General features: G+C 51.6%; 1 protein-coding gene across 1 annotated transcript in view; it reads right to left on the bottom strand.

Moving 5' to 3' along the window:
* Positions 1–533, bottom strand: part of EIF2B4 (eukaryotic translation initiation factor 2B subunit delta) — a 17,298-nt gene that overhangs the window by 4,701 nt on the left and 12,064 nt on the right. The gene's annotated exons all lie outside the window — the stretch shown is intronic.

Raw genomic sequence — 533 nt, forward strand, 5'->3', positions numbered from 1 at the left:
CAGTGTCATTAGACCTGCCCAGTGTTGAATGGTCTATGGTATAGAGACGAGAGGGGGAGGTTCTCTACAGTAAGAGGAGTAAAGCGATGCCGTACAGTGCGAGTGATCTATCATGCCATTTAAAAAGAGGAACGTAGAGATTTGTGCCGTGCGAGAGTCACACTCACCTCCTCCTCTCCCTTCTGCCGGCTCATATTGGAGATCTCTTTCTTGATGTATTTTATGGCATTTCCCATACTGGCCGATAGGGGGCGACACTGAGTCAGGAAACTGCATGAGAAAAAGACAACCCATCAGACAATCAAAAGGCTGCCCCTAGAGGCGGAGAGGGAGAGAGACAGTCCAACGAGAGGGAGAGAGACAGTCCAACGAGAGGGAGAGAGACAGTCCAACGAGAGGGAGAGAGAGAGAGTCCAACGAGAGGGAGAGAGAGAGAGTCCAACGAGAGGGAGAGAGAGAGAGTCCAACGAGAGGGAGAGAGAGAGAGAGTCCAACGAGAGGGAGAGAGAGAGAGTCCAACGAGAGAGAGAGAG

The sequence above is a fragment of the Nanorana parkeri genome, unplaced genomic scaffold (assembly GCF_000935625.1).
Source record: "Nanorana parkeri isolate BGI_ZX_2015 unplaced genomic scaffold, ASM93562v1 scaffold3436, whole genome shotgun sequence".
Lineage (NCBI taxonomy): Eukaryota > Metazoa > Chordata > Amphibia > Anura > Dicroglossidae > Nanorana > Nanorana parkeri.